Here is a 24680-nt window from a genome sequence, read left to right on the forward strand (position 1 = left end):
ATCGGCAATTCATCTCATTAGTAACTCTTCAGATTTGCAATTAGAAATACAATTAATCAATGCATGGAGAATATTCACTCAGTATTAACACATCATTAATAAGAACCAACTTAGCAAAGTCTCAGTAGTGCATGATTCAAAAAAGCAAGAACTCAGCAATTTGTCTATTTGCGTCAGATTTTAGTGAACACCTTAACCAACCTCAAATTAGCATCAGCATGTTGGGCTTCATGCAAAACAATTTAGCAAACACAAATTTGGAAAACATCTAACTATGGCCTCTATCAAAGAGCAGTTGGTACCGAGAAAGAAAAGGAGAGCCGACAATTACAATTTTCATCAGATAGTTACCCATCCAACGGATCAGCAAACAGCGTCAGTCTTTGTCCTCAGGCCATCAGTCGTTTTCACCATCAGCAAAGAAAGGACAGGGCAAAGCCTCTGTATTGCATAGCTGAGGAACAAGAACTCCCCTCATATAGAGGAGATATGAGTATCAGGTAAGGAATAAGTAAAGGGTGGTTTAGAGTATCAGGACGAACAAACGGCAAAGTCTCAAAGGAAATGGCCTAAATGGCTCAGTAGAATGGCAAAGAATGGGCTGGAGTGGAATGTCCAATAAATAGCTGATTTCTGCTCAGGTCATATGGTTAAATCAAAACTGTCTAATTTACTCCTAATTCCTCGTTGGATCATAATTTGTGCATCGTTATCTCTGTCCAATAATTATTCACGCATTTCACCAGAATTTTCCACAAACCATAGTTCACATGTCGTTGATTGGCCCATGTTATTGACGTCTTCATCGGTTGGAATGTCAGGTAAGAAAAGTTACACTTTACGCACCAGTCAGTAGTTCCATTGTTTTCTCCTACTCCAGGCAACCTTGCACCTGTTACGAATTACACTGTTGCATTCAGCAAGAATGTCTCCTTGAGCAAGTCGGGTCCCATGAGAAAGAATTTACTACAGCTACACACATCTCTAGCTTCTGGAAAAGTACAGTTTTGTGTCCTTCAGGAAAACAGCACATTGCACATTAGAAAAACACAGTTTAATATGAGACCAGGCATGTAGGCCCAGACCCTCGCTAAACTAAGGCCTAGTGCTTAATGTACAAACTCCTAATACATAACTCCAATTTTGATATGTTAATACAAGTTCAAAACATCAGTACATAATTAATTCAGCATTAATAACTTTCATTAGTCTTCGTCTACATTGGTAGCCACTCCCCGTGGGCACATTTTAAACGCATGCATTATTTCTACATTAACACATTTTCTATGCAGTTTCATTACACAATATATTGCAAACTTTTACGTCCCCCAACTTAACAACCCTCCGCCTGAGGAAAGAAATTTGTGATTCATGCACAGAACCCGGCCGGCGCTGTTTACAGTAATGCCTAAGCACAGTGCTCACCTGAGCGGTGTTTCCAAACCGAGGCATTGTACTGTCGGAAATACCATGGGATACGTAATTTAACTTTCACATAAAATAGGGTTAAACCTGACATACTGCATATTAAAAAGTAAACACACAATAATAAACCGACAAGGGTGAGATTCGAACCCACGCATGCAGAGCACAATGGATTAGCAGTCCATCGCCTTAACCACTCAGCCACCTTGTCGTGTAAAGGTCAGTTTTCAGGAGGAAAAAATATAGTAGCCGAAATGTGTTCTATGAGGTGATAGTTGTCCACACATAATAAAGAGCATATATTCTAGATTGTTATGGCAACTTGTTGTCTTCAGCTTTGCTCTAAATGACCTTGTTGTCCTTCCCTACCTCAGCTTGAATATATATGATATATGTACTGGAATCATGAAAATTACACATTCCAAACGTGTTCTATCCATATGTGATCTACTGTCACACTACCCTCAAATGAGCTAAGATTGCTTTATTTCAGTTGTACGTGGATTTAAAGTGCAATTTCATACAAATATTTTACTGGTATGGTGCATTCGAGTCTCTAGGTGTCATTCATTGTTGGGGTGCTTACATGTCAACATTAGGCAGCAAATAGTACACAAATAAGGAAAACTGCCTTCCCATTTAATGTGCATTGTTCTGCAAAACGTTTTAAGTAGGAGAAAGTAAAACTTAGTTTATAAAACCGCCTAAACTGGGAGTATTGCCGCTACAGCTTTGACACTTCAGTTTAAAAACGTACGTGCATCACCAAGAAATATTTTTGCGCTAAATAAATTGCTGTCCGACTGCTCACGTAACGCATAAAACTGAGGCAGTCGTAATTACACCACATTGAAGTAATATCTTGGTGGTTTTCGTTGACGATGAATCAGCAGCAACAGATCAGATGACTTTTTATTAGTGATAGCGCATCACGGCCTTGATAAGTAAACTTACAAGGAGACACGCCTAGGTCGATGAACCTTTTGGACTACGTTCGGGGACTTCCCAGTACGAGATGTCTTTTGGCATCACAAATCAATGGATCAATATCTCAACAACAATCGCAATAACTAATCATCATGCTAATCAATAACCTTTAATGAGAGTCAATAAAGTGAACACACCATGACCTTTCAGTCATGAATAAAAACACCAATTTAGTTAAGTGTTAGGATACTTATTTCCCTATTAGTTACAATCTAAAGTCATTTCTGTTAATCTCATCGGCAATTCATCTCATTAGTAACTCTTCAGATTTGCAATTAGAAATGCAATTAATCAATGCATGGAGAATATTCACTCAGTATTAACACATCATTAATAAGAACCAACTTAGCAAAGTATCAGTAGTGCATGATTCAAAAAAGCAAGAACTCAGTAATTTGTCTATTTGCGTCAGATTTTAGTGAACACCTTAACTAACCTCAAATTAGCATCAGCATGTTGGGCTTCATGCAAAACAATTTAGCAAACACAAATTTGGAAAACATCTAACTATGGCCTCTATCAAAGAGCAGTTGGTACCGAGAAAGAAAAGGCAAGCCGACAATTACAATTTTCATCAGATAGTTACCCATCCAACGGATCAGCAAACAGCGTCAGTCTTTGTCCTCAGGGCATCAGTCGTTTTCAACATCAGCAAAGATAGGACAGGGCAAAGCCTCTGTATTGCATAGCTGAGGAACAAGAACTCCCCTCATATAGAGGAGATATGAGTATCAGGTAAGGAATAAGTAAAGGGTGGTTTAGAGTATCAGGACGAACAAACGGCAAAGTCTCAAAGGAAATGGCCTAAATGGCTCAGTAGAATGGCAAAGAATGGGTTGGAGTGGAATGTCCAATAAATAGCTGATTTCTGCTAAGGTCATATGGTTAAATCAAAATGGTCTAATTTACTCCTAATTCCTCGTTGGATAATAATTTGTGCATCGTTATCTCTGTCCAATAATTATTCACGCATTTCACCAGAATTTTCCACAAACCATAGTTCACATGTCGTTGATTGGCCCATGTTATTGACGTCTTCATCGGTTGGAATGTCAGGTAAGAAAAGTTACACTTTACGCACCAGTCAGTAGTTCCATTGTTTTCTCCTACTCCAGGCAACCTTGCACCTGTTACGAATTACACTGTTGCATTCAGCAAGAATGTCTCCTTGAGCAAGTCGGGTCCCATGAGAAAGAATTTACTACAGCTACACACATCTCTAGCTTCTGGAAAAGTACAGTTTCGTGTCCTTCAGGAAAACAGCACATTGCACGTTAGAAAAACACAGTTTAATATGAGACCAGGCATGTAGGCCCAGACCCTCGCTAAACTAAGGCCTAGTGCTTAATGTACAAACTCCTAATACATAACTCCAATTTTGATATGTTAATACAAGTTCAAAACATCAGTACATAATTAATTCAGCATTAATAACTTTCATTAGTCTTCGTATACATTGGTAGCCACTCCCCGTGGGCACATTTTAAATGTGTGCATTATTTCTACATTAACACATTTTCTATGCAGTTTCATTACACAATATATTGCAAACTTCTACGTCCCCCAACTTAACAACCCTCCGCCTGAGGAAAGAATTTGTGATTCATGCACAGAACCCGGCCGGCGCTGTTTACAGTAATGCCTAAGCACAGTGCTCACCTGAGCGGTGTTTCCAAACCGAGGCATTGTACTGTCGGAAATACCATGGGATACGTAATTTAACTTTCACATAAAATAGGGTTAAACCAGACATTCCGCATATTAAAAAGTAAACACACAATAATAAACCAACAAGGGTGGGATTCGAACCCACGCATGCAGAGCCCAATGGATTAGCAGTCCATCGCCTTAACCACTCAGCCACCTTGTCATTTAAAGGTCAGTTTTCAGGAGGAAAAAATATAGTATCCGAAATGTGTTCTATGAGGTGATAGTTGTCCACACATAATAAACAGCATATATTTACAGATTGTTATGGCAACTCGTTGTCTTCAGCTTTGCCCTAAATGACCTTGTTGTCCTTCCCTACTTCAGCTTGAATTTATATGATATATGCAATGGAATCATGAAAATTACACATTCCAAACGTGTTCTATCCATATGTGATCTACTGTCACACTACCCTCAAATGAGCTAAGATTGCTTTATTTCAGTTGTACGTGGATTTAAAGTGCAATTTCATACACATATTTTACTGGTATGGTGCTTTCGAGTCTCTAGGTGTCATTCATTGTTGGGGTGCTTACATGTCAACATTAGGCAGCAAATAGTACACAAATAAGGAAAACTGCCTTCCCATTTAATGTGCATTGTTCTGCAAAACGTTTTAAGTAGGAGAAAGTAAAACTTAGTTTATAAAACCGCCTAAACTGGGAGTATTGCCGCAACAGCTTTGACACTTCAGTTTAAAAACGTACGTGCATCAACAAGAAATATTTTTGCGCTAAATAAATTGCTGTCCGACTGCTCACGTAACGCATAAAACTGAGGCAGTCGTAATTACACCACATTGAAGTAATATCTTGGTGGTTTTCATTGACGATGACTCAGCAGCAACAGATCAGATGACTTTTTATTAGTGATAGCGCATCACAGCCTTGATAAGTAAACTTACAAGGAGACACGCCTAGGTCGATGAACCTTTTGGACTACGTTCGGGGACTTCCCAGTACGAGATGTCTTTTGGCATCACAAATCAATGGATCAATATCTCAACAACAATCGCAATAACTAATCATCATACTAATCAATAACCTTTAATGAGAGTCAATAAAGTGAACACACCATGACCTTTCAGTCATGAATAAAAACACCAATTTAGTTAAGTGTTAGGATACTTATTTCCCTATTGGTTACAATCTAAAGTCATTTCTGTTAATCTCATCGGCAATTCATCTCATTAGTAACTCTTCAGATTTGCAATTAGAAATACAATTAATCAATGCATGGAGAATATTCACTTAGTATTAACACATCATTAATAAGAACCAAATTAGCAAAGTCTCAGTAGTGCATGATTCAAAAAAGCAAGAACTCAGCAATTTGTCTATTTCCGTCAGATTTTAGTGAACACCTTAACCAACCTCAAATTAGCATCAGCATGTTGGGCTTCATGCAAAACAATTTAGCAAACACAAATTTGGAAAACATCTAACTATGGCCTCTATCAAAGAGCAGTTGGTACCGAGAAAGAAAAGGCAAGACGACAATTACAATTTTCATCAGATAGTTACCCATCCAACGGATCAGCAAACAGCGTCAGTCTTTGTCCTCAGGCCATCAGTCGTTTTCACCATCAGCAAAGAAAGGACAGGGCAAAGCCTCTGTATTGCATAGCTGAGCAACAAGAACTCCCCTCATATAGAGGAGATATGAGTATCAGGTAAGGAATAAGTAAAGGGTGGTTTAGAGTATCAGGACGAACAAACGGCAAAGTCTCAAAGGAAATGGCCTAAATGGCTCAGTAGAATGGCAAAGAATGGGTTGGAGTGGAATGTCCAATAAATAGCTGATTTCTGCTCAGGTCATATGGTTAAATCAAAACTGTCTAATTTACTCCTAATTCCTCGTTGGATAATAATTTGTGCATCGTTATCTCTGTCCAATAATTATTCACGCATTTCACCAGAATTTTCCACAAACCATAGTTCACATGTCGTTGATTGGCCCATGTTATTGACGTCTTCATCGGTTGGAATGTCAGGTAAGAAAAGTTACACTTTACGCACCAGTCAGTAGTTCCATTGTTTTCTCCTACTCCAGGCAACCTTGCACCTGTTACGAATTACACTGTTGCATTCAGCAAGAATGTCTCCTTGAGCAAGTCGGGTCCCATGAGAAAGAATTTACTACAGCTACACACATCTCTAGCTTCTGGAAAAGTACAGTTTCGTGTCCTTCAGGAAAACAGCACATTGCACGTTAGAAAAACACAGTTTAATATGAGACCAGGCATGTAGGCCCAGACCCTCGCTAAACTAAGGCCTAGTGCTTAATGTACAAACTCCTAATACATAACTCCAATTTTGATATGTTAATACAAGTTCAAAACATCAGTACATAATTAATTCAGCATTAATAACTTTCATTAGTCTTCGTATACATTGGTAGCCACTCCCCGTGGGCACATTTTAAATGTGTGCATTATTTCTACATTAACACATTTTCTATGCAGTTTCATTACACAATATATTGCAAACTTCTACGTCCCCCAACTTAACAACCCTCCGCCTGAGGAAAGAATTTGTGATTCATGCACAGAACCCGGCCGGCGCTGTTTACAGTAATGCCTAAGCACAGTGCTCACCTGAGCGGTGTTTCCAAACCGAGGCATTGTACTGTCGGAAATACCATGGGATACGTAATTTAACTTTCACATAAAATAGGGTTAAACCAGACATTCCGCATATTAAAAAGTAAACACACAATAATAAACCAACAAGGGTGGGATTCGAACCCACGCATGCAGAGCCCAATGGATTAGCAGTCCATCGCCTTAACCACTCAGCCACCTTGTCATTTAAAGGTCAGTTTTCAGGAGGAAAAAATATAGTATCCGAAATGTGTTCTATGAGGTGATAGTTGTCCACACATAATAAACAGCATATATTTACAGATTGTTATGGCAACTCGTTGTCTTCAGCTTTGCCCTAAATGACCTTGTTGTCCTTCCCTACTTCAGCTTGAATTTATATGATATATGCAATGGAATCATGAAAATTACACATTCCAAACGTGTTCTATCCATATGTGATCTACTGTCACACTACCCTCAAATGAGCTAAGATTGCTTTATTTCAGTTGTACGTGGATTTAAAGTGCAATTTCATACACATATTTTACTGGTATGGTGCTTTCGAGTCTCTAGGTGTCATTCATTGTTGGGGTGCTTACATGTCAACATTAGGCAGCAAATAGTACACAAATAAGGAAAACTGCCTTCCCATTTAATGTGCATTGTTCTGCAAAACGTTTTAAGTAGGAGAAAGTAAAACTTAGTTTATAAAACCGCCTAAACTGGGAGTATTGCCGCAACAGCTTTGACACTTCAGTTTAAAAACGTACGTGCATCAACAAGAAATATTTTTGCGCTAAATAAATTGCTGTCCGACTGCTCACGTAACGCATAAAACTGAGGCAGTCGTAATTACACCACATTGAAGTAATATCTTGGTGGTTTTCATTGACGATGACTCAGCAGCAACAGATCAGATGACTTTTTATTAGTGATAGCGCATCACAGCCTTGATAAGTAAACTTACAAGGAGACACGCCTAGGTCGATGAACCTTTTGGACTACGTTCGGGGACTTCCCAGTACGAGATGTCTTTTGGCATCACAAATCAATGGATCAATATCTCAACAACAATCGCAATAACTAATCATCATACTAATCAATAACCTTTAATGAGAGTCAATAAAGTGAACACACCATGACCTTTCAGTCATGAATAAAAACACCAATTTAGTTAAGTGTTAGGATACTTATTTCCCTATTGGTTACAATCTAAAGTCATTTCTGTTAATCTCATCGGCAATTCATCTCATTAGTAACTCTTCAGATTTGCAATTAGAAATACAATTAATCAATGCATGGAGAATATTCACTTAGTATTAACACATCATTAATAAGAACCAAATTAGCAAAGTCTCAGTAGTGCATGATTCAAAAAAGCAAGAACTCAGCAATTTGTCTATTTCCGTCAGATTTTAGTGAACACCTTAACCAACCTCAAATTAGCATCAGCATGTTGGGCTTCATGCAAAACAATTTAGCAAACACAAATTTGGAAAACATCTAACTATGGCCTCTATCAAAGAGCAGTTGGTACCGAGAAAGAAAAGGCAAGACGACAATTACAATTTTCATCAGATAGTTACCCATCCAACGGATCAGCAAACAGCGTCAGTCTTTGTCCTCAGGCCATCAGTCGTTTTCACCATCAGCAAAGAAAGGACAGGGCAAAGCCTCTGTATTGCATAGCTGAGCAACAAGAACTCCCCTCATATAGAGGAGATATGAGTATCAGGTAAGGAATAAGTAAAGGGTGGTTTAGAGTATCAGGACGAACAAACGGCAAAGTCTCAAAGGAAATGGCCTAAATGGCTCAGTAGAATGGCAAAGAATGGGTTGGAGTGGAATGTCCAATAAATAGCTGATTTCTGCTCAGGTCATATGGTTAAATCAAAACTGTCTAATTTACTCCTAATTCCTCGTTGGATAATAATTTGTGCATCGTTATCTCTGTCCAATAATTATTCACGCATTTCACCAGAATTTTCCACAAACCATAGTTCACATGTCGTTGATTGGCCCATGTTATTGACGTCTTCATCGGTTGGAATGTCAGGTAAGAAAAGTTACACTTTACGCACCAGTCAGTAGTTCCATTGTTTTCTCCTACTCCAGGCAACCTTGCACCTGTTACGAAATACACTGTTGCATTCAGCAAGAATGTCTCCTTGAGCAAGTCGGGTCCCATGAGAAAGAATTTACTACAGCTACACACATCTCTAGCTTCTGGAAAAGTACAGTTTCGTGTCCTTCAGGAAAACAGCACATTGCACGTTAGAAAAACACAGTTTAATATGAGACCAGGCATGTAGGCCCAGACCCTCGCTAAACTAAGGCCTAGTGCTTAATGTACAAACTCCTACTACATAACTCCAATTTTGATATGTTTATACAAGTTCAAAACATCAGTACATAATTAATTCAGCATTAATAACTTTCCTTAGTCTTCGTATACATTGGTAGCCACTCCCCGTGGGCACATTTTAAACGCGTGCATTATTTCTACATTAACACATTTTCTATGCAGTTTCATTACACAATATATTGCAAACTTTTACGTCCCCCAACTTAACAACCCTCCGCCTGAGGAAAGAATTTGTGATTCATGCACAGAACCCGGCCGGCGCTGTTTACAGTAATGCCTAAGCACAGTGCTCACCTGAGCGGTGTTTCCAAACCGAGGCATTGTACTGTCGGAAATACCATGGGATACGTAATTTAACTTTCACATAAAATAGGGTTAAACCAGACATACAGCATATTAAAAAGTAAACACACAATAATATACCGACAAGTGGTAGATTCGAACCCTCGTATGCAGAGCACAATGGATTAGCAGTCCATCGCCTTAACCTCTCGGCCACCTTGTCTTGTAAAGGTCAGTTTTCAGGAGGAAAAAATATAGTAGCCGAAATGTGTTCTATGAGGTGATAGTTGTCCACACATAATAAAGAGCATATATTTACAGATTGTTATGGCAACTTGTTGTCTTAAGCTTTGCTCTAAATGACCTTGTTGTCCTTCCCTACCTCAGCTTGAATTTATATGATATATGTAATGGAATCATGAAAATTACACATTCCAAACGTGTTCTATCCATATGTGATCTACTGTCACACTACCCTCAAATGAGCTAATATTGCTTTATTTCAGTTGTACGTGGATTTAAAGTGCAATTTCATACAAATATTTTACTGGTATGGTGCATTCGAGTCTCTAGGTGTCATTCATTGTTGGGGTGCTTACATATCAACATTAGGCAGCAAATAGTACACAAATAAGGAAAACTGCCTTCCCATTTAATGTGCATTGTTCTGCAAAACGTTTTAAGTAGGAGAAAGTAAAACTTAGTTTATAAAACCGCCTAAACTGGGAGTATTGCCGCTACAGCTTTGACACTTCAGTTTAAAAACGTACGTGCATCAACAAGAAATATTTTTGCGCTAAATAAATTGCTGTCCGACTGCTCACGTAACGCATAAAACTGAGGCAGTCGTAATTACACCACATTGAAGTAATATCTTGGTGGTTTTCGTTGACGATGACTCAGCAGCAACAGATCAGATGACTTTTTATTAGTGATAGCGCATCACGGCCTTGATAAGTAAACTTACAAGGAGACACGCCTAGGTCGATGAACCTTTTGGACTACATTCGGGGACTTCCCAGTACGAGATGTCTTTTGGCATCACAAATCAATGGATCAATATCTCAACAACAATCGCAATAACTAATCATCATGCTAATCAATAACCTTTACTGAGAGTCAATAAAGTGAACACACCATGACCTTTCAGTCATGAATAAAAACACCAATTTAGTTAAGTGTTAGGATACTTATTTCCATATTGGTTACAATCTAAAGTCATTTCTGTTAATCTCATCGGCAATTCATCTCATTAGTAACTCTTCAGATTTGCAATTAGAAATGCAATTAATCAATGCATGGAGAATATTCACTCAGTATTAACACATCATTAATAAGAACCAACTTAGCAAAGTCTCAGTAGTGCATGATTCAAAAAAGCAAGAACTCAGCAATTTGTCTATTTGCGTCAGATTTTAGTGAACACCTTAACCAACCTCAAATTAGAATCAGCATGTTGGGCTTCATGCAAAACAATTTAGCAAACACAAATTTGGAAAACATCTAACTATGGCCTCTATCAAAGAGCAGTTGGTACCGAGAAAGAAAAGGCCAGCCGACAATTACAATTTTCATCAGATAGTTACCCATCCAACGGATCAGCAAACAGCGTCAGTCTTTGTCCTCAGGGCATCAGTCGTTTTCACCATCAGCAAAGATAGGACAGGGCAAAGCCTCTGTATTGCATAGCTGAGGAACAAGAACTCCCCTCATATAGAGGAGATATGAGTATCAGGTAAGGAATAAGTAAAGGGTGGTTTAGAGTATCAGGACGAACAAACGGCAAAGTCTCAAAGGAAATGGCCTAAATGGCTCAGTAGAATGGCAAAGAATGGGTTGGAGTGGAATGTCCAATAAATAGCTGATTTCTGCTCAGGTCATATGGTTAAATCCAAATGGTCTAATTTACTCCTAATTCCTCGGTGGATAATAATTTGTGCGTCGTTATCTCTGTCCAATAATTATTCACGCATTTCACCAGAATTTTCCACAAACCATAGTTCACATGTCGTTGATTGGCCCATGTTATTGACGTCTTCATCGGTTGGAATGTCAGGTAAGAAAAGTTACACTTTACGCACCAGTCAGTAGTTCCATTGTTTTCTCCTACTCCAGGCAACCTTGCACCTGTTACGAATTACACTGTTGCATTCAGCAAGAATGTCTCCTTGAGCAAGTCGGGTCCCATGAGAAAGAATTTACTACAGCTACACACATCTCTAGCTTCTGGAAAAGTACAGTTTCGTGTCCTTCAGGAAAACAGCACATTGCACGTTAGAAAAACACAGTTTAATATGAGACCAGGCATGTAGGCCCAGACCCTCGCTAAACTAAGGCCTAGTGCTTAATGTACAAACTCCTAATACATAACTCCAATTTTGATATGTTAATACAAGTTCAAAACATCAGTACATAATTAATTCAGCATTAATAACTTTCATTAGTCTTCGTATACATTGGTAGCCACTCCCCGTGGGCACATTTTAAACGCGTGCATTATTTCTACATTAACACATTTTCTATGCAGTTTCATTACACAATATATTGCAAACTTCTACGTCCCCCAACTTAACAACCCTCCGCCTGAGGAAAGAATTTGTGATTCATGCACAGAACCCGGCCGGCGCTGTTTACAGTAATGCCTAAGCACAGTGCTCACCTGAGCGGTGTTTCCAAACCGAGGCATTGTACTGTCGGAAATACCATGGGATACGTAATTTAACTTTCACATAAAATAGGGTTAAACCAGACATACCGCATATTAAAAAGTAAACACACAATAATAAACCGACAAGGGTGGGATTCGAACCCACGCATGCAGAGCACAATGGATTAGCAGTCCATCGCCTTAACCACTCGGCCACCTTGTCGTGTAAAGGTCAGTTTTCAGGAGGAAAAAATATAGTAGCCGAAATGTGTTCTATGAGGTGATAGTTGTCCACACATAATAAAGAGCATATATTTACAGATTGTTATGGCAACTTGTTGTCTTCAGCTTTGCTCTAAATGACCTTGTTGTCCTTCCCTACTTCAGCTTGAATTTATATGATATATGTAATGGAATCATGAAAATTACACGTTCCAAACGTGTTCTATCCATATGTGATCTACTGTCACACTACCCTCAAATGAGCTAAGATTGCTTTATTTCAGTTGTACGTGGATTTAAAGTGCAATTTCATACAAATATTTTACTGGTATGGTGCTTTCGAGTCTCTAGGTGCCATTCATTGTTGGGGTGCTTACATGTCAACATTAGGCAGCAAATAGTACACAAATAAGGAAAACTGCCTTCCCATTTAATGTGCATTGTTCTGCAAAACGTTTTAAGCAGGAGAAAGTAAAACTTAGTTTATAAAACCGCCTAAACTGGGAGTATTGCCGCTACAGCTTTGACACTTCAGTTTAAAAACGTACATGCATCAACTAGAAATATTTTTGCTCTAAATAAATTGCTGTCCGACTGCTCACGTAACGCATAAAACTGAGGCAGTCGTAATTACACCACATTGAAGTAATATCTTGGTGGTTTTCGTTGACGATGACTCAGCAGCAACAGATCAGATGACTTTTTATTAGTGATAGCGCATCACGGCCTTGATAAGTAAACTTACAAGGAGACACGCCTAGGTCGATGAACCTTTTGGACTACGTTCGGGGACTTCGCAGTACGAGATGTCTTTTGGCATCACAAATCAATGGATCAATATCTCAACAACAATCGCAATAACTAATCATCATGCTAATCAATAACCTTTAATGAGAGTCAATAAAGTGAACACACCATGACCTTTCAGTCATGAATAAAAACACCAATTTAGTTAAGTGTTAGGATACTTATTTCCCTATTGGTTACAATCTAAAGTCATTTCTGTTAATCTCATCGGCAATTCATCTCATTAGTAACTCTTCAGGTTTGCAATTAGAAATACAATTAATCAATGCATGGAGAATATTCACTCAGTATTAACACATCCTTAATAAGAACCAACTTAGCAAAGTCTCAGTAGTGCATGATTAAAAAAAGCAAGAACTCAGCAATTTGTCTATTTGCGTCAGATTTTAGTGAACACCTTAACCAACCTCAGATTAGCATCAGCATGTTGGGCTTCATGCAAAACAATTTAGCAAACACAAATTTGGAAAACATCTAACTATGGCCTCTATCAAAGAGCAGTTGGTACCGAGAAAGAAAAGGCCAGCCGACAATTACAATTTTCATCAGATAGTTACCCATCCAACGGATCAGCAAACAGCGTCAGTCTTTGTCCTCAGGCCATCAGTCGTTTTCACCATCAGCAAAGAAAGGACAGGGCAAAGCCTCTGTATTGCATAGCTGAGGAACAAGAACTCCCCTCATATAGAGGAGATATGAGTATCAGGTAAGGAATAAGTAAAGGGTGGTTTAGAGTATCAGGACGAACAAACGGCAAAGTCTCAAAGGAAATGGCCTAAATGGCTCAGTAGAATGGCAAAGAATGGGTTGGAGTGGAATGTCCAATAAATAGCTGATTTCTGCTCAGGTCATATGGTTAAATCAAAACTGTCTAATTTACTCCTAATTCCTCGTTGGATAATAATTTCTGCATCGTTATCTCTGTCCAATAATTATTCACGCATTTCACCAGAATTTTCCACAAACCATAGTTCACATGTCGTTGATTGGCCCATGTTATTGACGTCTTCATCGGTTGGAATGTCAGGTAAGAAAAGTTACACTTTACGCACCAGTCAGTAGTTCCATTGTTTTCTCCTACTCCAGGCAACCTTGCACCTGTTACGAATTACACTGTTGCATTCAGCAAGAATGTCTCCTTGAGCAAGTCGGGTCCCATGAGAAAGAATTTACTACAGCTACACACATCTCTAGCTTCTGGAAAAGTACAGTTTCGTGTCCTTCAGGAAAACAGCACATTGCACGTTAGAAAAACACAGTTTAATATGAGACCAGCCACGTAGGCCCAGACCCTCGCTAAACTAAGGCCTAGTGCTTAATGTACAAACTCCTAATACATAACTCCAATTTTGATATGTTAATACAAGTTCAAAACATCAGTACATAATTAATTCAGCATTAATAACTTTCATTAGTCTTCGTATACATTGGTAACCACTCCCCGTGGGCACATTTTAAACGTGTGCATTATTTCTACATTAACACATTTTCTATGCAGTTTCATTACACAATATATTGCAAACTTTTACGTCCCCCGACTTAACAACCCTCCGCCTGAGGAAAGAATTTGTGATTCATGCACAGAACCCGGCCGGCGCTGTTTACAGTAATGCCTAAGCACAGTGCTCACCTGAGCGGTGTTTCCAAACCGAGGCATTGTACTGTCGGAAATACCATGGGATACGTAATTTAACTTTCACATAAAATAGGGTTAAACCAGACATACCACATATTAAAAAGTAAACACTCAATAATAAACCGACAAGGGTGAGACTCGAACCCACGCATGCAGAGCACAATGGATTAGCAGTCCATCGCCTTAACCACTCGGCCACCTTGTCGTGTAAAGGTCAGTTTTCAGGAGGAAAAAATATAGTAGCCGAAATGTGTTCTATGAGGTGATAGTTGTCCACACATAATAAAGAGCATATATTTACAGATTGTTATGGCAACTTGTTGTCTTCAGCTTTGCTCTAAATGACCTTGTTGTCCTTCCCTACCTCAGCTTGAATTTATATGATATATGTAATGGAATCATGAAAATTACACATTCCAAACGTGTTCTATCCATATGTGATCTACTGTCACACTACCCTCAAATGAGCTAAGATTGCTTTATTTCAGTTGTACGTGGATTTAAAGTGCAATTTCATACAAATATTTTACTGGTATGGTGCATTCGAGTCTCTAGGTGTCATTCATTGTTGGGGTGCTTACATATCAACATTAGGCAGCAAATAGTACACAAATAAGGAAAACTGCCTTCCCATTTAATGTGCATTGTTCTGCAAAACGTTTTAAGTAGGAGAAAGTAAAACTTAGTTTATAAAACCGCCTAAACTGGGAGTATTGCCGCTTCAGCTTTGACACTTCAGTTTAAAAACGTACGTGCATCAACAAGAAATATTTTTGCGCTAAATAAATTGCTGTCCGACTGCTCACGTAACGCATAAAACTGAGGCAGTCGTAATTACACCACATTGAATTAATATCTTGGTGGTTTTCGTTGACGATGACTCAGCAGCAACAGATCAGATGACTTTTTATTAGTGATAGCGCATCACGGCCTTGATAAGTAAACTTACAAGGAGACACGCCTAGGTCGATGAACCTTTTGGACTACATTCGGGGACTTCGCAGTACGAGATGTCTTTTGGCATCACAAATCAATGGATCAATATCTCAACAACAATCGCAATAACTAATCATCATGCTAATCAATAACCTTTAATGAGAGTCAATAAAGTGAACACACCATGACCTTTCAGTCATGAATAAAAACACCAATTTAGTTAAGTGTTAGGATACTTATTTCCCTATTGGTTACAATCTAAAGTCATTTCTGTTAATCTCATCGGCAATTCATCTCATTAGTAACTCTTCAGGTTTGCAATTAGAAATACAATTAATCAATGCATGGAGAATATTCACTCAGTATTAACACATCCTTAATAAGAACCAACTTAGCAAAGTCTCAGTAGTGCATGATTCAAAAAAGCAAGAACTCAGCAATTTGTCTATTTGCGTCAGATTTTAGTGAACACCTTAACCAACCTCAGATTAGCATCAGCATGTTGGGCTTCATGCAAAACAATTTAGCAAACACAAATTTGGAAAACATCTAACTATGGCCTCTATCAAAGAGCAGTTGGTACCGAGAAAGAAAAGGCCAGCCGACAATTACAATTTTCATCAGATAGTTACCCATCCAACGGATCAGCAAACAGCGTCAGTCTTTGTCCTCAGGCCATCAGTCGTTTTCACCATCAGCAAAGAAAGGACAGGGCAAAGCCTCTGTATTGCATAGCTGAGGAACAAGAACTCCCCTCATATAGAGGAGATATGAGTATCAGGTAAGGAATAAGTAAAGGGTGGTTTAGAGTATCAGGACGAACAAACGGCAAAGTCTCAAAGGAAATGGCCTAAATGGCTCAGTAGAATGGCAAAGAATGGGTTGGAGTGGAATGTCCAATAAATAGCTGATTTCTGCTCAGGTCATATGGTTAAATCAAAACTGTCTAATTTACTCCTAATTCCTCGTTGGATAATAATTTCTGCATCGTTATCTCTGTCCAATAATTATTCACGCATTTCACCAGAATTTTCCACAAACCATAGTTCACATGTCGTTGATTGGCCCATGTTATTGACGTCTTCATCGGTTGGAATGTCAGGTAAGAAAAGTTACACTTTACGCACCAGTCAGTAGTTCCATTGTTTTCTCCTACTCCAGGCAACCTTGCACCTGTTACGAATTACACTGTTGCATTCAGCAAGAATGTCTCCTTGAGCAAGTCGGGTCCCATGAGAAAGAATTTACTACAGCTACACACATGTCTAGCTTCTGGAAAAGTACAGTTTCGTGTCCTTCAGGAAAACAGCACATTGCACGTTAGAAAAACACAGTTTAATATGAGACCAGCCACGTAGGCCCAGACCCTCGCTAAACTAAGGCCTAGTGCTTAATGTACAAACTCCTAATACATAACTCCAATTTTGATATGTTAATACAAGTTCAAAACATCAGTACATAATTAATTCAGCATTAATAACTTTCATTAGTCTTCGTATACATTGATAGACACTCCCCGTGGGCACATTTTAAACATGTGCATTATTTCTACATTAACAGATTTTCTATGCAGTTTCATTACACAATATATTGCAAACTTTTACGTCCCCCGACTTAACAACCCTCCGCCTGAGGAAAGAATTTGTGATTCATGCACAGAACCCGGCCGGCGCTGTTTACAGTAATGCCTAAGCACAGTGCTCACCTGAGCGGTGTTTCCAAACCGAGGCATTGTACTGTCGGAAATACCATGGGATACGTAATTTAACTTTCACATAAAATAGGGTTAAACCAGACATACCACATATTAAAAAGTAAACACTCAATAATAAACCGACAAGGGTGAGACTCGAACCCACGCATGCAGAGCACAATGGATTAGCAGTCCATCGCCTTAACCACTCGGCCACCTTGTCGTGTAAAGGTCAGTTTTCAGGAGGAAAAAATATAGTAGCCGAAATGTGTTCTATGAGGTGATAGTTGTCCACACATAATAAAGAGCATATATTTACAGTTGTTATGGCAACTTGTTGTCTTCAGCTTTGCTCTAAATGACCTTGTTGTCCTTCCCTACCTCAGCTTGAATTTATATGATATATGTAATGGAATCATGAAAATTACACATTCCAAACGTGTTCTATCCATATGTGATCTACTGTCACACTACCCTCAAATGAGCTAAGATTGCTTTATTTCAGTTGTACGTGGATTTAAAGTGCAATTTCATACAAATATTTTACTGGTATGGTGCATTCGAGTCTCTAGGTGTCATTCATTGTTGGGGTGCTTACATATCAACATTAGGCAGCAAATAGTACACAAATAAGGAAAACTGCCTTCCCATTTAATGTGCATTGTTCTGCAAAACGTTTTAAGTAGGAGAAAGTAAAACTTAGTTTATAAAACCGCCTAAACTGGGAGTATTGCCGCTTCAGCTTTGACACTTCAGTTTAAAAACGTACGTGCATCAACAAGAAATATTTTTGCGCTAAATAAATTGCTGTCCGACTGCTCACGTAACGCATAAAACTGAGGCAGTCGTAATTACACCACATTGAATTAATATCTTGGTGGTTTTCGTTGACGATGACTCAGCAGCAACAGATCAGATGACTTTTTATTAGTGATAGCGCATCACGGCCTTGATAAGTAAACTTACAAGGAGACACGCCTAGGTCGATGAACCTTTTGGACTACATTCGGGGACTTCGCAGTACGAGATGTCTTTTGGCATCACAAATCAATGGATCAATATCTCAACAACAATCGCAATAACTAATCATCATGCTAATCAATAACCTTTAATGAGAGTCAATAAAGTGAACACACCATGACCTTTCAGTCATGAATAAAAACACCAATTTAGTTAAGTGTTAGGATACTTATTTCCCTATTGGTTACAATCTAAAGTCATTTCTGTTAATCTCATCGGCAATTCATCTCATTAGTAACTCTTCAGGTTTGCAATTAGAAATACAATTAATCAATGCATGGAGAATATTCACTCAGTATTAACACATCCTTAATAAGAACCAACTTAGCAAAGTCTCAGTAGTGCATGATTCAAAAAAGCAAGAACTCAGCAATTTGTCTATTTGCGTCAGATTTTAGTGAACACCTTAACCAACCTCAGATTAGCATCAGCATGTTGGGCTTCATGCAAAACAATTTAGCAAACACAAATTTGGAAAACATCTAACTATGGCCTCTATCAAAGAGCAGTTGGTACCGAGAAAGAAAAGGCCAGCCGACAATTACAATTTTCATCAGATAGTTACCCATCCAACGGATCAGCAAACAGCGTCAGTCTTTGTCCTCAGGCCATCAGTCGTTTTCACCATCAGCAAAGAAAGGACAGGGCAAAGCCTCTGTATTGCATAGCTGAGGAACAAGAACTCCCCTCATATAGAGGAGATATGAGTATCAGGTAAGGAATAAGTAAAGGGTGGTTTAGAGTATCAGGACGAACAAACGGCAAAGTCTCAAAGGAAATGGCCTAAATGGCTCAGTAGAATGGCAAAGAATGGGTTGGAGTGGAATGTCCAATAAATAGCTGATTTCTGCTCAGGTCATATGGTTAAATCAAAACTGTCTAATTTACTCCTAATTCCTCGTTGGATAATAATTTCTGCATCGTTATCTCTGTCCAATAATTATTCACGCATTTCACCAGAATTTTCCACAAACCATAGTTCACATGTCGTTGATTGGCCCATGTTATTGACGTCTTCATCGGTTGGAATGTCAGGTAAGAAAAGTTACACTTTAAGCACCAGTCAGTAGTTCCATTGTTTTCTCCTACTCCAGGCAACCTTGCACCTGTTACGAATTACACTGTTGCATTCAGCAAGAATGTCTCCTTGAGCAAGTCGGGTCCCATGAGAAAGAATTTACTACAGCTACACACATCTCTAGCTTCTGGAAAAGTACAGTTTCGTGTCCTTCAGGAAAACTGCACATTGCACGTTAGAAAAACACAGTTTAATATGAGACCAGCCACGTAGGCCCAGACCCTCGCTAAACTAAGGCCTAGTGCTTAATGTACAAACTCCTAATACATAACTCCAATTTTGATATGTTAATACAAGTTCAAAACATCAGTACATAATTAATTCAGCATTAATAACTTTCATTAGTCTTCGTATACATTGGTAACCACTCCCCGTGGGCACATTTTAAACGTGTGCATTATTTCTACATTAACACATTTTCTATGCAGTTTCATTACACAATATATTGCAAACTTTTACGTCCCCCGACTTAACAACCCTCCGCCTGAGGAAAGAATTTGTGATTCATGCACAGAACCCGGCCGGCGCTGTTTACAGTAATGCCTAAGCACAGTGCTCACCTGAGCGGTGTTTCCAAACCGAGGCATTGTACTGTCGGAAATACCATGGGATACGTAATTTAACTTTCACATAAAATAGGGTTAAACCAGACATACCACATATTAAAAAGTAAACACTCAATAATAAACCGACAAGGGTGAGACTCGAACCCACGCATGCAGAGCACAATAGATTAGCAGTCCATCGCCTTAACCACTCGGCCACCTTGTCGTGTAAAGGTCAGTTTTCAGGAGGAAAAAATATAGTAGCCGAAATGTGTTCTATGAGGTGATAGTTGTCCACACATAATAAAGAGCATATATTTACAGATTGTTATGGCAACTTGTTGTCTTCAGCTTTGCTCTAAATGACCTTGTTGTCCTTCCCTACCTCAGCTTGAATTTATATGATATATGTAATGGAATCATGAAAATTACACATTCCAAACGTGTTCTATCCATATGTGATCTACTGTCACACTACCCTCAAATGAGCTAAGATTGCTTTATTTCAGTTGTACGTGGATTTAAAGTGCAATTTCATACAAATATTTTACTGGTATGGTGCTTTCAAGTCTCTAGGTGTCATTCATTGTTGGGTTGCTTACATGTCAACATTAGGCAGCAAATAGTACACAAATAAGGAAAACTGCCTTCCCATTTAATGTGCATTGTTCTGCAAAACGTTTTAAGTAGAAGAAAGTAAAACTTAGTTTATAAAACCGCCTAAACTGGGAGTATTGCCGCTACAGCTTTGACACTTCAGTTTAAAAACGTACGAGCATCAACAAGAAATATTTTTGCGCTAAATAAATTGCTGTCCGACTGCTCACGTAACGCATAAAACTGAGGCAGTCGTAATTACACCACATTGAAGTAATATCTTGGTGGTTTTCGTTGACGATGACTCAGCAGCAACAGATCAGATGACTTTTTATTAGTGATAGCGCATCACGGCCTTGATAAGTAAACTTACAAGGAGACACGCCTAGGTCGATGAACCTTTTGGACTACATTCGGGGACTTCCCAGTACGAGATGTCTTTTGGCATCACAAATCAATGGATCAATATCTCAACAACAATCGCAATAACTAATCATCATGCTAATCAATAACCTTTAATGAGAGTCAATAAAGTGAACACACCATGACCTTTCGGTCATGAATAAAAACACCAATTTAGTTAAGTGTTAGGATACTTATTTCCCTATTGGTTACAATCTAAAGTCATTTCTGTTAATCTCATTGGCAATTCATCTCATTAGTAACTCTTCAGATTTCCAATTAGAAATGCAATTAATCAATGCATGGAGAATATTCACTCAGTATTAACACATCATTAATAAGAACCAACTTAGCAAAGTCTCAGTAGTGCATGATTCAAAAAAGCAAGAACTCAGTAATTTGTCTATTTGCGTCAGATTTTAGTGAACACCTTAACTAACCTCAAATTAGCATCAGCATGTTGGGCTTCATGCAAAACAATTTAGCAAACACAAATTTGGAAAACATCTAACTATGGCCTCTGTCAAAGAGCAGTTGGTACAGAGAAAGAAAAGGCAAGCCGACAATTACAATTTTCATCAGATAGTTACCCATCCAACGGATCAGCAAGCAGCGTAAGTCTTTGTCCTCAGGCCATCAGTCGTTTTCACCATCAGCAAAGATAGGACAGGGCAAAGCCTCTGTATTGCATAGCTGAGGAACAAGAACTCCCCTCATATAGAGGAGATATGAGTATCAGGTAAGGAATAAGTAAAGGGTGGTTTAGAGTATCAGGACGAACAAACGGCAAAGTCTCAAAGGAAATGGCCTAAATGGCTCAGTAGAATGGCAAAGAATGGGTTGGAGTAGAATGTACAATAAATAGCTGATTTCTGCTCAGGTCATATGGTTAAATCAAAACTGTCTAATTTACTCCTAATTCCTCGTTGGATAATAATTTGTGCATCGTTATCTCTGTCCAATAATTATTCACGCATTTCACCAGAATTTTCCACAAACCATAGTTCACATGTCGTTGATTGGCCCATGTTATTGACGTCTTCATCGGTTGGAATGTCAGGTAAGAAAAGTTACACTTTACGCACCAGTCAATAGTTCCATTGTTTTCTCCTACTCCAGGCAACCTTGCACCTGTTACGAATTACACTGTTGCATTCAGCAAGAATGTCTCCTTGAGCAAGTCGGGTCCCATGAGAAAGAATTTACTACAGCTACACACATCTCTAGCTTCTGGAAAAGTACAGTTTCGTGTCCTTCAGGAAAACAGCACATTGCACGTTAGAAAAACACAGTTTAATATGAGACCAGGCATGTAGGCCCAGACCCTCGCTAAACTAAGGCCTAGTGCTTAATGTACAAACTCCTAATACATAACTCCAATTTTGATATGTTAATACAAGTTCAAAACATCAGTACATAATTAATTCAGCATTAATAACTTTCATTAGTCTTCGTATACATTGGTAGCCACTCCCCGTGGGCACATTTTAAACGCGTGCATTATTTCTACATTAACACATTTTCTATGCAGTTTCATTACACAATATATTGCAAACTTCTACGTCCCCCAACTTAACAACCCTCCGCCTGAGGAAAGAATTTGTGATTCATGCACAGAACCCGGCCGGCGCTGTTTACAGTAATGCCTAAGCACAGTGCTCACCTGAGCGGTGTTTCCAAACCGAGGCATTGTACTGTCGGAAATACCATGGGATACGTAATTTAACTTTCACATAAAATAGGGTTAAACCAGACATACCGCATATTAAAAAGTAAACACACAATAATAAACCGACAAGGGTGGGATTCGAACCCACGCATGCAGAGCACAATGGACTAGCAGTCCATCGCCTTAACCACTCGGCCACCTTGTCGTGTAAAGGTCAGTTTTCAGGAGGAAAAAATATAGTAGCCGAAATGTGTTCTATGAGGTGATAGTTGTCCACACATAATAAAGAGCATATATTTACAGATTGTTATGGCAACTTGTTGCCTTCAGCTTTGCTCTAAATGACCTTGTTGTCCTTCCCTACTTCAGCTTGAATTTATATGATATATGTAATGGAATCATGAAAATTACACATTCCAAACGTGTTCTATCCATATGTGATCTACTGTCACACTACCCTCAAATGAGCTAAGATTGCTTTATTTCAGTTGTACGTGGATTTAAAGTGCAATTTCATACAAATATTTTACTGGTATGGTGCTTTCGAGTCTCTAGGTGCCATTCATTGTTGGGGTGCTTACATGTCAACATTAGGCAGCAAATAGTACACAAATAAGGAAAACTGCCTTCCCATTTAATGTGCATTGTTCTGCAAAACGTTTTAAGCAGGAGAAAGTAAAACTTAGTTTATAAAACCGCCTAAACTGGGAGTATTGCCGCTACAGCTTTCACACTTCAGTTTAAAAACGTACGTGCATCAAAAAGAAATATTTTTGCGCTAAATAAATTGCTGTCCGACTGCTCACGTAACGCATAAAACTGAGGCAGTCGTAATTACACCAAATTGAAGTAATATCTTGGTGGTTTTCGTTGACGATGACTCAGCAGCAACAGATCAGATGACTTTTTATTAGTGATAGCGCATCACGGCCTTGATAAGTAAACTTACAAGGAGACACGCCTAGGTCGATGAACCTTTTGGACTACGTTCGGGGACTTCGCAGTACGAGATGTCTTTTGGCATCACAAATCAATGGATCAATATCTCAACAACAATCGCAATAACTAATCATCATGCTAATCAATAACCTTTAATGAGAGTCAATAAAGTGAACACACCATGACCTTTCAGTCATGAATAAAAACACCAATTTAGTTAAGTGTTAGGATACTTATTTCCCTATTGGTTACAATCTAAAGTCATTTCTGTTAATCTCATCGGCAATTCATCTCATTAGTAACTCTTCAGATTTGCAATTAGAAATACAATTAATCAATGCATGGAGAATATTCACTCAGTATTAACACATCATTAATAAGAACCAACTTAGCAAAGTCTCAGTAGTGCATGATTCAAAAAAGCAAGAACTCAGCAATTTGTCTATTTGCGTCAGATTTTAGTGAACACCTTAACCAACCTCAGATTAGCATCAGCATGTTGGGCTTCATGCAAAACAATTTAGCAAACACAAATTTGGAAAACATCTAACTATGGCCTCTATCAAAGAGCAGTTGGTACCGAGAAAGAAAAGGCCAGCCGACAATTACAATTTTCATCAGATAGTTACCCATCCAACGGATCAGCAAACAGCGTCAGTCTTTGTCCTCAGGCCATCAGTCGTTTTCACCATCAGCAAAGAAAGGACAGGGCAAAGCCTCTGTATTGCATAGCTGAGGAACAAGAACTCCCCTCATATAGAGGAGATATGAGTATCAGGTAAGGAATAAGTAAAGGGTGGTTTAGAGTATCAGGACGAACAAACGGCAAAGTCTCAAAGGAAATGGCCTAAATGGCTCAGTAGAATGGCAAAGAATGGGTTGGAGTGGAATGTCCAATAAATAGCTGATTTCTGCTCAGGTCATATGGTTAAATCAAAACTGTCTAATTTACTCCTAATTCCTCGTTGGATAATAATTTGTGCATCGTTATCTCTGTCCAATAATTATTCACGCATTTCACCAGAATTTTCCACAAACCATAGTTCACATGTCGTTGATTGGCCCATGTTATTGACGTCTTCATCGGTTGGAATGTCAGGTAAGAAAAGTTACACTTTACGCACCAGTCAGTAGTT

At 38.7% G+C, this 24680-nt stretch overlaps 8 non-coding genes across 8 annotated transcripts; all 8 read right to left on the reverse strand.

Annotated features, from left to right (window-relative positions):
* Positions 1-1554: 1554 nt before the first annotated feature.
* TRNAS-GCU (transfer RNA serine (anticodon GCU)) lies at positions 1555-1636 on the reverse strand. The gene has a single exon. It is a non-coding gene; the product is annotated as a tRNA-Ser (tRNA).
* Positions 1637-4200: 2564 nt separating this feature from the next.
* On the reverse strand, positions 4201-4282 carry TRNAS-GCU (transfer RNA serine (anticodon GCU)). The gene has a single exon. It is a non-coding gene; the product is annotated as a tRNA-Ser (tRNA).
* A 2565-nt stretch (positions 4283-6847) lies between these two features.
* TRNAS-GCU (transfer RNA serine (anticodon GCU)) lies at positions 6848-6929 on the reverse strand. The gene has a single exon. It is a non-coding gene; the product is annotated as a tRNA-Ser (tRNA).
* A 5212-nt stretch (positions 6930-12141) lies between these two features.
* Positions 12142-12223, reverse strand: TRNAS-GCU (transfer RNA serine (anticodon GCU)). Its single transcript has one exon. It is a non-coding gene; the product is annotated as a tRNA-Ser (tRNA).
* A 2565-nt stretch (positions 12224-14788) lies between these two features.
* TRNAS-GCU (transfer RNA serine (anticodon GCU)) lies at positions 14789-14870 on the reverse strand. Its single transcript has one exon. It is a non-coding gene; the product is annotated as a tRNA-Ser (tRNA).
* A 2565-nt stretch (positions 14871-17435) lies between these two features.
* Positions 17436-17517, reverse strand: TRNAS-GCU (transfer RNA serine (anticodon GCU)). The gene has a single exon. It is a non-coding gene; the product is annotated as a tRNA-Ser (tRNA).
* Positions 17518-20081: 2564 nt separating this feature from the next.
* Positions 20082-20163, reverse strand: TRNAS-GCU (transfer RNA serine (anticodon GCU)). Its single transcript has one exon. It is a non-coding gene; the product is annotated as a tRNA-Ser (tRNA).
* A 2565-nt stretch (positions 20164-22728) lies between these two features.
* TRNAS-GCU (transfer RNA serine (anticodon GCU)) lies at positions 22729-22810 on the reverse strand. The gene has a single exon. It is a non-coding gene; the product is annotated as a tRNA-Ser (tRNA).
* Positions 22811-24680: the final 1870 nt, after the last annotated feature.

The sequence above is a fragment of the Pleurodeles waltl genome, chromosome 12, assembly GCF_031143425.1.
Source record: "Pleurodeles waltl isolate 20211129_DDA chromosome 12, aPleWal1.hap1.20221129, whole genome shotgun sequence".
Classification (NCBI taxonomy): Eukaryota; Metazoa; Chordata; class Amphibia; order Caudata; family Salamandridae; genus Pleurodeles; species Pleurodeles waltl.